The sequence below is a fragment of the Haliotis cracherodii genome, unplaced genomic scaffold, assembly GCF_022045235.1.
Source record: "Haliotis cracherodii isolate W230 unplaced genomic scaffold, xgHalCrac1.p SCAF_11, whole genome shotgun sequence".
NCBI lineage: Eukaryota > Metazoa > Mollusca > Gastropoda > Lepetellida > Haliotidae > Haliotis > Haliotis cracherodii.
In genome coordinates, this window is record NW_027266266.1 from 12231052 (window position 1) to 12244620 (window position 13569).

The window sequence follows — 13569 nt, forward strand, 5'->3', positions numbered from 1 at the left end:
TTAATTTAAGATCAAGAAGAATTATGGGTTTTGAACATATACCATCTTTAACAATCGTATCTTCAGGTTACATGTTGAAAACTGTAGCATCAGTGAAAAGAGAGTTGATTTTATTCTCGAAATGCAATTGTCAACTTTGTCTTCATCTACATACCATATATTTGGTTTAAGACAAGTAAATTATGGGAAAGCACTTCTGTATGAATAGAGTTAACGCCCCTATGTTTCAGTATTTCAGTTATGTCACATCATGTCAGCTTGATTTGTGGGGAAAGACCAAGATGGCCCACGTTTAAAACTGAATGGTAACACCATAATCATAATCAGGGGGATTCGAACCCATGATTATAGGTTTCTGGCACGCCAAAGGGACACCAAGCATTACAGAGGACCCGTACAGATCCGGGGTAGAATAGGTCTTCAGCAACCCATGCTTGCTGTAAAAGGTGACTATGCTTGCTGTAAAAGGCGACTAACGGGATCGGGTGGTCAGGCTCGCTGACTTGGTTGATGCATGTCATCGATCCCAATTGCGTGGATCGATGCACAAGATTTTATCACTGGATTGTCTGATCCAGACTCAATTATTTACGGACCACCGTCATATAGCTGGAATATTGCTGAGTGCAGCGTTAAACAACAAACTAAGCAACTTTACAGCGAATATCGCCATCCATGCGCCCTGTTGACGAAAAACGGCAATAGTTCACATTGGTTGGAGAATCTGTTGCGATAAAAGAAAGATTGAATTTATGAACACAATGATTTCAGAGATCGCGAGCACGGAGATAATACAAGTATTGCTCAGCAACGAGGCTATTGCAAGAACCACTGACGTTGATTATTGATGTCACACAAAATAAACAGTGATTTATGCAGGGCTTAAGAACAAATCGATATTTTTAAATTTATATTTTACACAAAACCAATTGACTAAAAATGCAAATAAATCACACACTGTTTTAAAGTTTCTTGCAGAGATATTTCATTTGATATGCTTCCCTTTGTTCAGACTATGACTGAAGACATGGTTTTAATACTTCGTCGATTCGACAATACATTTAGAATTTATATTTCAAAAGATTAGAAATCAGAATGTTTTTTCTGCTCGTGAAAACAACTTTGATGTTTTGAAACAAATGACAATAAGTTTAAACCACACAGCATTGTCAATATATCAGCTATATAGCGACGAGAACAAATTATACTTTCATAAAACGCATGTTCATGGAAGATTTAATACAAATCAGATTAGTCAGATAAAGGTAATCATGCCTACAACTATATGAATCACAATAAAAGCAAATAATTTATGATGACTGAACATGATTGAACGCATATGCGAACAAACATAAATTCAGGAACTCATTGCTGGTCGCACTTGGTGCTGTGGTGCCCCTGATTCTACTACCACTGATAGCAATACACTCGGAAGAGGGACATGGAATCCTTCAATATCATTTCCCCTTAACAATCCACGAGTATTTGAAAGAATATTGCTTTATGCCGCATCAGGAATATTCAAGCTTTTCGCGGCGAACACAAGTATTTCATTAGCATTGATATAGATAATCAATCTCTTTACTGAAGCCTTAAATCACTGGTTTTAGAATTACAAATACGGTCTCCGCCAACATGAGGCCCGTGAAGATTCCGGGGTAGAATAGGTCTTCAGCAACCCATGCTTGCCATAAAAGGCGACTATGCTTGTCATAAGAGGTGACTAACGGGATCGGGTGGACAGGCTCGCCTACTTGGTTGATGCATGTCATCGATCCCAATTGCGTGGATCGATGCTCATGATATTAATCACTGGATTGTCTGGTCAAGACTCGATTACTTACAGACCGCCGTCATATCGCTGGAATATTGGTGAGTGCGGCGTTAAACAACAAACTAACAAACAAACAAACATGTGATGTGATATATTTTATTTCGAAATACAGCTATATCTTGGAGGCCTGTAAATATATCGAAGTTGTAGCATGTAAACAAGTGGTTGATATCATGAACAACTGTCCTATTCGGTGTGATTCGGGATATTCGATGGTTGGTTGGTTCGTTGGTTGTTTGTTGTTTAACGCCGCACTCAGCAATATTCCAGCTATATGATCGCGGTCTGTAAATACTCAAGTCTGGAACAGACAATCCAGTGATTAATATCATGAGCATAGATCCACGCAATTGGGATCGATGACATGCATCAACCAAGTCAGCGAGCCTGACCAACCGATCCCGTTAGTCGCAGGCGCGCTCTTACGACAAGCAAAGTCGCCTTATATGGCAAGCATGGGTTGCTGAAGACCTGTTCTACCACGGACTTCATGAGTGTGGTCAGATGAGAATGGCAAGTAGAGAACTCTTAACCAAGCACTGTCACCTTTTACGGCAAGCATGGGTTGCTGAAGACCTATTCGGCAGTAAGTAATGACAATAGATGTATCATATACGGACTTGGAGAATGTAATACACATTATCAATGCTCGTTTTATGGATACTAGTTTGTGAGTGAGTGAGTGAGTATGGTGTTACGCCGCTTTCAGCAAAATTCCAGTAATATCATTGCGGGTCCAAAAGAAATGGGCTCCAGTTAGTGGATTTGCCAGTAATTGACTGAGGACACATTACGTTCTTATCACTGGCCGACCGAAAAGCCCGGCACTTACATATTTTTTATTTATTGGATGCCAAATTCGGTTACGATTACACTTTTTGGAACCATTTTTCCATTCTTATGGAAAAGAGTGCTTGCGAAATCAAAATACAAAATACAATTCAAGGCACCTACCATATATTTGTCGCTCTGGTAACATATGTTTGAGTCTTACATTTGTCCTTTGTGACAATTGACAAATCTGGCCATTTATCACAGCATTGCATACTAACTGAGCGCTGAACACATGGGTGTCGTTGTGTATAACAAACAGCAAACCTATTTCTATATCCATACATCTTCCTGAATCAAGGGAGTTTTAACTGACTAAAAAAAGTCCAATTTCCACCCTACCCGAACTAAGCTGGAATTATGGAGTTATATTTTGGCTGGACTAACGAGCCGGAACATTCGATTCATAAACAACATGGCGACTGCCGAGTTGATTGCAGGGTTTGAAGAGCAAGTGTACCGTGAAATGGGCGTCGACAGATGTTTTCTAAATCTTTTCATGTTTTCAATTAAGGTGCTCAGGTGATTTGATGTACAGCGCGAGGTAAGACCATTTTATTAAAAACAATCTTGATTATCGGGCGCCGCCTTTGTCTCGGAATCAAATGAAAGTAATATAAGAGGTGAAATCTGATTGGTCAATGGGAGGGACAAAGAAGGGACATAACCCGTAATCGTCACTGACAGCGCTACGATCGAACCACGAAATTGCAGCCTAGTTCGGCAAGGGTGAGAGCTGGACTTTTACAATCAGTTAACTCCCTTTCCTTGGAAAGATGTATTCATAAAACAATATCTGTTACAAATATCTGTGACTTCATCATAAGCATGTATTTATGAATCACCGTCAAATAGTGATGCTACAAGGTGTTCGCGAAAAGTTGGGCCTAAACTGCTCCACCAGTGGCACCGTCACAAACACATGCAAAGGCAAAGCAACTATATATCACAAGCAACCATATATCACAAGGATATGTTTATTAATCACTATCAAATAGTGTTGAAACCAGGTGTTCACGAACAACCAAACGTATCCTGCCCACAGGGTCACCAAACACATGCAAAGGCAAGTCAATCACCTGAGGGAAAAAAAGGATAAGGCAATTAACCTCCCGTACACTCGACTCACGACACGTGTAACTGAAATACTCCAGCAGCAGCAGCAACCCTGAAAAACTTTACAAGAAAACTCCAAAGGGCAGTTATCTCGACGAGAGATGTCTGATACATTAATTGCTCTGTGATGATCTGTTTACTGTACTCGACCTGTCGCCATGAAACCGAAAATACGCCGAGGGGAACCGACACCATAAACAACGGAGGAGAAACGCGTTAACGCACAGACAAATGAGCTATATATTACATTGTACTGACTAGTAAAAAAGTGTGAAAGCAATTTTATCATGTGGGTGATTAATCCTACTGAAGAATAGGAGTGTCTACAAATGTCAGTAAAAACGGAATTAAAGTCACGGTGTTGCCGCGAGACCGTTAATGAGATCGCGTAAGATAATTAGAACGGTTGGGCTGCTTATAGCGACCGTAGATGCTTGAATAATGGGTTGGCCAAGTCATCAGTCATTCGACCGCCTCCGTGGTCTAGCGGTAGAGCGTCCGCCCGGAGAGCGGAAGGTCCAGGGCTGCGTCATACCAAAAGACGTTAAAAGATGGTACTTGTTGTTACCCTGTCTGGCGCTCGGCATTAAGGGGCTAAAACAAGGACTGGTCGGCTCGGAGTCAGTATACTGTGTCTGAGTGGGATATACATGTTAAACTGCGGCATGGTATCTCAGTGAGCTAGCACTATAAACTCGGCATCAGTCCGGACTAGTACAAGCAGCCACACACACACACACACACACACAGACACACACACACACAGACACACACACACACGCCGAGCGCCATACAGAGTAACAACAAGTACCATCTTTTAAAGAGAATATTATTACGTCTTTTGGTATAACGCTGCCGGGGATCGCACCCCGGACCTTCCGTTCTCCAGGCGGACGCTCTACCACTATACCACGGAGGCGGTTGGTTATAAGTAGTAAGGCCCCGCAATTCGGCATGCAGAGTTGCGTCCCTTATTTGTATCAGATCGTGGGGGAAAAATTACAACTGTTGGGTTGTTTATGAATAAAGGAGATGCTTAAATAATGCGGTGTGGTCAAGTCATCTACAGAGTTGCGTCCCTTATTTGTGACAGGAATCGCTGCGCAGCCTTGAAAAATATGTATATGATCGTGTCCTATAATTAGAAAAATTAGGCAGTTTATAAGTACCGTAAATACCTGAATAATAGGGTATGAGTAGCCAAGTCATTTCCCTCGCCATGCAACAGTAGCAGAAACCACTCAGCAATCTGGAGAATATTATTTCGTCCGTATTTATGATAAATGAGTTTTACCATTTCAATGGGATCGCTGTGATTTGAATTATCAACCGGTTTCAAATACATTTTTGAGGTATAAATCTTACCAAAACATAAACATATTCAAATCAAGATAAAGGTTTATGACCTGTCCAGTGTGGTATAAAATAACGCCGAATATTGCAAAATATTAGTCGATCTTGCACGTATATGAGTGTTTGTTTTATTTTCTTAGAACATCGGAAACAAAATCAGGGAATCGGCGAATCGGCTCATCCGCGATTTTATACACAAAGACAGAACATATAATAAAACTATTGTCAAATAAAGCAAGCGCCGTTTCGTGTATAACCATAAGCATTATCACGATTATCTCCCTTTCTTTTGAAATGACAATAATTAAATCAACCTTCGTATCGGTGTATTTAACAACCAGCAATCAACATAAAGAACGTTCGACTCTTCTTATCACGCCTCAGCATTCGTAGAGAATATGGCATATGTCAATGTGATGTCTGACCCGTGAAGATCCGGGATAGAATAGGTCTTCAGCAACCAATACTTGCCGTAAAAGGCGACTATGCGGGTCGTAAGAGGCGACTAACAGGATCGGAGGGGCAGGCTTGCTGACTTGTTTGATGCGTGTCATCGATCCCAATTGCGTATATCGATGCTCGTGATATCAATCACTGGATTGTCCACACTCGATTATTTAGAGACCGCCGTCATATAGCTGGAATATTGCAGAGCGTTAAACAACAAACAAACAAACAAAAAATGTGATATCCCTGAAAGTGGTATTAAATCCAAATTCCTCAGCCTTGATCGAGAAGGTCGAGATATAACTGAAATACATTCAGGTTACTCACTTCAAATGGAGAACGCTATCATACGGAAGCCTTTTAGGGCCATTTGTTTTTTATATTTTTTTTCCATACTGAGATAGTATCTTGAAATTTCAACTTCTATATCTTAAAATTTCAACTTAGTACATGTATCTTGAAATTTCAACTCCAATATCTTGAAATTTCAACTTAGTATCTTGAAATTTCAAGATAGTATCGAAATAAATAAAAAACAAATGGCCCTAAAAGGCTTCCGTACTATCATATAAAAAGATATAAAATCTTTCAAAAAATATAAAGGACAAAACCCTGTCCATAGTCACAAGAATTATCTGCCAAAGCAGAGTCCATTGAGCGATTCCGATTTACGAAGCACTATCAAACCCTGATGATACCAGGTCTTTGATGAGCGTCCTGTACCCATCACACAAACAGACAACAGCAAGTCAATTCTTCCTTATAATAGCACGGTAACATATGGTATAAGTCAAAATGGAGAATTGCATCGGACATCATTTTTGTCACTGATGTGACAAATTTGGAAATGTCCTCCACACGTCTACCACAAAACATTTTGATAGCCTTACTGAGGCCTTGGATGTTCTAAAACCTTGATCAAACAACTTTTGATCAACCATTGAAATCTTGGTAGAAAGAGAAGCACGATTATACCCAAAATGTTGAGACATGTAAACACCAAAAGCGTAAACACACAGACGTTTTCGAAAATTCTGTTTCGTAATCTATTCCTCGGATGCTGTAAAGACGATACACCTCTTGGCAAATTACCAGTTGTTGTACGTTGGAAATACTAACTTGATTTCATTTGAGCCATACTGTGCGTTTCAAAGGACACTAAACGCATTAAGTACGCCCATGCATGCATCGGTCTGTGAAGGCATTAGATTGACCGATGGTAATTTGGACCTCGCACACGCGACCTAAGATGTAAAGAACAGTTTGTGCCAACACGGGTCTATAAAACATCTTGATCCATTTATTTTCCTCTTGAGACTCTAATCAAGTGCCACAGGGCCAAAGGGCAGTCTGATACCGGATATCATATAATAAACGGAATACATTCACGTGCTTTTTCAACATCCACAGTATTGCAACTATAAGGATATAACGTAAGCGTGTCACGAAATGGCTTTTCGAACAAAACTGGCAAGATTACAAGATGCATTTCCAAGAATCAAGGCTTCATTTGTAGTCTGCTTTCTGTTCACGTGTCGAGTAATACTCCAGCTTCTCCAACCTTTGATGTCTGCATTTCACATTTAAACTTTTGAGGTACAACCTAGCGAGCATGCTCTTTCTTCGATTAACCAGCTCTTGGGACAATACCATGGATGCTTGGGACCTTTACTACCCACGATTCTAAACATCAGTCTCAGTTTATTATTTTGATAAGTTTGTTTATTTGTTTGTTTGTTTGTTTGTTTGTTGTTTAACGCCGCACTCAGCAATATTCAAGCTATATGTCGGCGGTCTGTAAAATAATCGAGTCTGGACCAGACAATCCAGTGATTCATAACATGAGCATCGATCCACGCAATTGGGATCATCGATGACATGCATCAACCAAGTCAGCGATCCTGACCACCCGATCCCGTTGGTCGCCTTTTACGACAAGCATAGCCACCTTTTACGGCAAGCATGGGTTGCTGAAGACCTATTCTACCCCGGAATCTTCACGGGTATCGTTGCTTGTAATGTCATATAGAACATATAGAATTACCTAATAACAGAACGCCGTGTGGCCGTTTCTACAACATAACTACATGCTATTGTTCTCATTTGTATAGGCCTTGCCGAAAACGCGGAAATACATTTGTATGGGTATTCCCTTATTGTATGGCTATACATGCTAATCAATAGCCTCGGCATGCGTGACGCCCCTTGTATTGCATGATATTGATCAATATACTGTGTATGGGTGCAGCAATGTGACGATTGCAAAGGCGTGGACACGACATGGAGTCGACTTATAACGAAACCTGATTCAAGACGCAATTACAGGTAAAGTAACAACGTATTACTGGTTAGGTGTGCAGTTACATGATGTCCCCTTTCGTAAACAGTAAACGTGTTGGGAATCGGGGTTACAACCATCTTCCCGAGGCAAGAGAGTTAACTGACTATAATAGTCCAGTTTCCACCCTGGTTCGGCAAGGGTGGAAACTGGACTTTTAAAGTCTGTTAACTCTCTTGCCTGGTCTGGCTCACGGACTTGGCTGATTGGTGTCAATGTACCCGACGGTACCCTTCATAGTATCAGTTGCCAAAGGCGTATCAGTACCACAACTGCAGTACAGCAATTGTGACGCTTATCAAAAACAGACCAAATACAAGCAGGTCCGTACAATACGTCTATATGTAAAACATATATCGCAAGAGATCTCTACCGCCTTCTGGGCTTAGCACATTGCAAGTGTAGAACGGTGTGTTCATTATTATCAAAACCAGACATAATCGATCGATCGGTAGGTCGTCAGTTGTTAAACGTCGCACTCAGCAGTATTCAAGCTATATGACGGCGGTTTCTAAATAATCGAGTCTGGACCAGGCAATCCAGTGATTGACACCATGCGCATCGATACACGCAATTGGGATACGATGACATGCATCAACCAAGTCAGCGAGCCTGACCACCCGATCCCGTTACATGCATAGTCGCCTTTTATCTCAATCATGGGTTGCTGAAGACCTATTCTACCCGGGATCATCACGAGTCCCAGACATAATCAAAGACAAAAGCAACAATCAAATAATATCAAACCAATTCGTCAACGATAACATTCACACTTGTTTTGGGGGGCACCCTGCAAATTAAGAATTGATGACCCATACACCCGCCCACCCGCCCAATTTGTGACCGGCCCCTTATAACAAGTCAGCATGTCCATGGAATGGTGAAAACCTACCCGAGAACGATCAGTGTAAGATCTTCAACCTCCATGATGTGGAAATGTTGAAATGTACCTCTTATTGGACTAATAATTAAAAAAAAAATAACTACAGAAAGAAAGAAGGACGACAGACAACACACCAAGATATATAACATGATATATAATGTAACATTACTACTTAAATAAATGGATAAGTAAATGTCAGAAATTTACTGTTTCAATATGGCTGCTTGAAACAGCCATGTTTAACACAAGTTCAGATTTATGTAGGAATTGTTGGCACGATGAATTAATCCTACTGTAATCCTGTGTTTTATGCCTATCAGGGTTTATAATATGTGCTTGAAAAATCAGTTCACATCATTGAAGCAGATCTTTATCGGGCCTGCAGAGACGCAGGCATGAACGAGTTATGTCCCTTGTATGCTATTTATGACCGTTGCGGTGTTTAACATGAAATGATTGAGGAAGAGAATATAGGGATGTCAACTTCTTTATTATGAGGAACACAACGTTTCGTAGTATATGCTTACTCCTTCATATATATCCTATATTACTCTTATATATGTACAGAAGTTATTAATAGGTATGTTGTGTATATATTTCACGTGTCGTGCGGCGGCTTATTCAAACTGAGAATATTAACCGATCGACAGCCTAGTGATTGAGTCGGCCATAAAATCGTCACCTCTGTCGTGATAAAAATGTGATCAAATCGTACGTAAAATTTTCACCAGGCGTCGTGCTTTATTTGTTATTGGTTTTAGAAAATGGCACATGGGCAATGGGGATGGGTAATCGTTTGAAAGATGTAACCAAACTTTTGAAAGAAACTTTCTTTTTGTCTCCCATGTGTATAATAATATGTGTACATACGAAATACATCAATAATTATGAAGATATTGTTTAAAACATTCGTAACTGTAAATTATTAAACTTAACATGTTTGTGTTATTCGGCAACAATCATGAGAGGGACAACGAATCTATTCTTTGAAAAGATTAGTTATGAATTACATAATTATGTATTACATGAATATTTAAACTGAAATGTACCATATTCCATTCCTGATTCTGAACGCACCACATGCAAGTTACAATTTGTTTTATCTTCTGTGTTACCCATGTGCGCTTTATTGTGGCAGCAGAGTGAGTGAGTGAGTGAGTGAGTATGGTTTTACGCCGCTTTTAGCAATATTCCAGCAATATCACGATGGGGGACACCAGTAATGGGCTTCACACATTGTACCCATGTCGGGAATCGAACCCGGGTCTTCGGCGTGACGAGCGAACGCTTTAACCACTAGGCTAACCGACCGCCCCTATGGGAGTATAGGCATGCTAAAAACTACTAAAAACATATTGCGCCGTGGTGATCATCTGAATCAAAGTAATCCTGTTTTGATATAAAGATATTTATTTCCATAAAGTGGAGGGATTGGCAAACAAGCAATTTTTTTTTGCTTATCCGAATGCCTCTCCCAAACATGATACATATACAAATTACAATGTATTGAAAGTGACATGAGAAATAGCATACATTACTTAATTGACATTTAAGATAAGTATTTTTCTGTAAGTGTTTAATTACTGGAGTATCTTTCGTAACTACAGCTACGTTATTATTAATTTACATTCAGTACAACAACATCGCAGTATCATATACCAAAGCCAACATCTCGGACAAAATCTCTAAATCGGCAAGAAGATAGAATAAAACTGTGCACTGATTTCAAAAATTTCAAGATTTGTTACTGTCGTTAAATGTGAATTACCATTTAGAATCGTAGCCTTTTACGAAATGGTACATATTTTCCCTTAATGTACTGATTAAGGGACACGTAAGAAAGAAATAAAGTGCATCTTCCGATGGAAAGCCACAAAAAACATCTCGGGCTGTCGGATATAAATCTGGCAAATTTGTCGGCGTTAAGATCACTCCAGCCAAGCTTGAGACGGGATTGTATAACCTGACAGAATCTTGATCCACAATTTACATCAAAATATATACAATTCTTATCATTGCTTTTTATAAATCTTTTAACACTTCCTTATTGGTGTATTCAATATCTTGTTTTCAATTGCTCTTAACGTGTTACATTTGGTCTAGGAGCTTTTAAAATTCTTAATATTATTAGTTGTTTAGTTTTAGTTTTATTTAAACCCTGAAATTCATCGCATTTGTAAGATAAGATACAGCAATAATGAGAGGGTGGGGCTATTTTCTGAGAAGTCTGTGGGGCTGATGGGGGATTGAACTGAAAGAACTTACATTTGTATCTTCATAAACAATTGTTTATAACATGTCATATTTGGTTTACTAGTTCCTACATGTCTAATATTTTGATAGTTGATCAGTTATATTTTATTTAAGCCCTGACATGCATAACATTTAATGACGGCGACGGTAGTCGCCGGAAAAAGTGCTTGTTCTGAGATTGAACACTGGGAAATTGTTGGGAGCGGTTATTTATGTGTGACAAAGGTTTCCTGAGTGAGTGAGTGAGTGAGTGAGTGAGTGAGTATGGTTTTACGCCACTTTTAGCAATATTCCAGCAATATCACGGCAGGGAACACCACAAAACTATAAAAACGAAATAATCTCGAATGCGACGTTTAAACCCCATTTCATCCCGACTCTAGTCTGGTCTTCGGGGCCCAGTTCCTCAAATTAAGCGATCTTGGGGCGGTCGGGTAGCCAAGTAGTTAAAGCGTTCGCTCGTCACGTCGAGTCCCCGGGTTCGATTCCCAACATGGGTACAATGTGTGAAGCCCCCGCCATGATAATTGCTGGAATATATGGCGTTAAACCTCAACGTCTATTACGACAAACCATGGGTTGCTTGGGACCTATATTCCTACCAGGAAACCCCAAGTGTCAACTTACTGTGGATACCATTCGCCCAACCCGCTGACCTTTAAGAAGACACGGGGCGGTCGGGTAGCCTAGAGGTTTAAGCGTTCGATCGTCACGCCGACCTCCAAGGTTCGATTCCCGACGTGGGTACAATGTGTGAAGCCTAATTATGGTGTCCCCCGCCCTGTTATTGCTGGAATATTGCTAAAAGCGTCGAAAATTGTACTCACTCACTCGAGAAAACACTGTTAGTACGAGAATCTCTCGCATTACAAACTTTGAGGACAGTACGGCGTCAAACAGTATCAGGACACTCGAAAGCAAGTTTCAAGCAAGTCTATAATTCTTCAGCAAGTCTAGATTTATTCAGTTTCAAAATAAAAAGACTCTCTGGGGTCGTTCATATTATAACCTGAAAGTATACACCATGTCTAATAGTGACAACATTGAACACACAAGAAATGTTTATTCGATGGAGATGTATTTGATACGGTTATCACAGTTGTGTTTTGGACCTGAAATTTACAGTTTTTCATCGACTGTTTTTTCCTGATACTACTTTGATAATGTTTGCAATTTTTGAAAAAAAATAGGTTTGTTTTTAAAAAAGATATGACACAGTCCAGAGACGCTAACGCTCTTAAACAAACATTTGGTAACAGCCAATTAGTTACCAGCCAGTGAATCATATGTTTATTCGCCCGTGTACTGTGACCCCTGAATGACCCCTTTTCAACATGCTGCGAATGGGTGTCAGGAGGTCAAGGTTGCTCCCGTGCTACACGTCAGTCAACCAGATGGGTGTATATTTCTTACTGGATGGTACCTTCTGCACAGTGTACTGGTAAGCCGTTTTCCGTGTTTTCGATTTGGGGAACCTATTTTTATATAAACTGGTTCATGTCGTCAACTGCCTGATACAGTAGGTAAATAAGCGGGACTTTTTAAGAACGTTTGGTTTAGTGTTTGTGAAACAAGTCCGGGACACATATGGCCGAACCAGTCGTGTTTACCAGGCAGCCATGATGCTAGACGAGACTTGCGCAAGTCTCTTAGGCAATAATTATTAGTTTAAATCAGTTCTAGATTATGTAAATAATAAGAACATGTTGTCTCTATAAGAGACTGGAGTCCTTCTGTACTGTGAACATACCTAGACTTGCCTTTAGGGAGAAAAGAATAACTACACATCTCTGGACTTCTCTTTCAATACAGCCTTGGAGCAAGGCTACTGGACGAGATGTATTAGGTGATATCAGGGAGACTATTCAGATACAGACTATATTTTTGTAGACTTCCTGGTGAGATCTACGATTGTTGTTGTTGTTTAACGCCGCACTCAGCAATATTCCACCTATATGACGGCGGTATGTAAATAATCGAGTCTGGACCAGACAATCCAGTGATTGACATCATGAGCATTGATCCACGCAATTGGGATCAATGACATGCATCAACCAAGTCGGCGAGCCTGACCACCCGATCCCGTTAGTCGCCTTTTACGACAAGCATAGTCGCCTCTTGCGGCAAGCATGGGTTGCTGAAGACCTTTTCTACTCCGGATCTTCACAGGTCTGAGATCTATGACGTATATACATATTTTGTGGAGACGACATGGTATATGCTGCAACTCGTCATGTTTTAGTAAAGCGGTTATGCTGTTTCTGTTCAATGAATAACGTTGGAAATATTTGCATTTAATGTTGTATATCCCCGGATTAATTTCAGTACTCAGCAAATTAGGACGAAAACCCCATGACTGACATTCGGTATATCAAGAAAAGCTGTCACCATATTTACATGTACTCGGTCTAGTATACCAGTCACCATATTTATATGTGATTGGTCTGGTATACCAGTCACCATATTTACATGTACTCGGTCTAGTATACCAGTCACCATATTTACATGTACTCG

General features: G+C 40.1%; 1 protein-coding gene across 2 annotated transcripts in view; it reads left to right on the forward strand.

Annotated features, from left to right (window-relative positions):
• The first annotated feature begins 7833 nt into the window (after positions 1-7833).
• The window catches only part of LOC139456219 (piwi-like protein 1), a 56112-nt gene continuing 50376 nt past the window's right edge, over positions 7834-13569 (forward strand). Inside the window, exon 1 of one of the 2 annotated variants that reach the window (XM_071237800.1) lies at positions 7834-7906. The gene's annotated coding sequence lies outside the window, so the exon portion shown is untranslated. Of the gene's footprint in view, positions 7907-12446; positions 12497-13569 lie in introns of those variants that run through there. The other variant, XM_071237801.1, reaches the window with a different exon arrangement.